The following is a 598-nucleotide window of genomic DNA, read 5'->3' as shown; positions in this document are numbered from 1 at the left end:
GGCTTCCGGACTCAAATTGGCTTGATCTTCAGTCCACTTGACTTGACTTGAATAGTTGATCTTCAATCACTTTAGCTTGATTTCTTGGATATTTGATCTTCAATCTTCTCTAGCTTGACTTAATTGCTTCAATCTAGAGATTCTCTAGGTTCTTCAATTCTTCAAGTGTGTTTCAAATGTGAAATGAGGGGCTCTATTTATAGTGGAGTGTGTAACCACTATCCCTCAACAAACTCCTCAAATATTTAATTAATTAAATTACATAATTATCTAAACAAGTGAACCTTGCCAACATTAAGTCTATGTTCAAGATTCTATCATCTAATTCAAATTCAAATTAAATTATAATTATTAAATTCAAAATATAATAAAATTATATTTAAATTATAATTATTATAATTATAATTAAATTGAAATATGAATTAGATTTGGACCAATTAATTAATTTAATAATCCAAGATCAAATTTAATTGGACCAATCAAATTAATTTAATTGCCACGACCACTTAATTAAATCGGTCCAATAATCAACCTCAAAATTAAGTTTAATAATAATTTTGTCGATCCATTTTTCAGGTTCAAATTTTCTGTGTCTACA

This window comes from Ipomoea triloba, chromosome 16, assembly GCF_003576645.1.
Source record: "Ipomoea triloba cultivar NCNSP0323 chromosome 16, ASM357664v1".
In the NCBI taxonomy this organism is placed as follows: Eukaryota; Viridiplantae; Streptophyta; class Magnoliopsida; order Solanales; family Convolvulaceae; genus Ipomoea; species Ipomoea triloba.
This window is presented reverse-complemented; position numbering follows the sequence as displayed.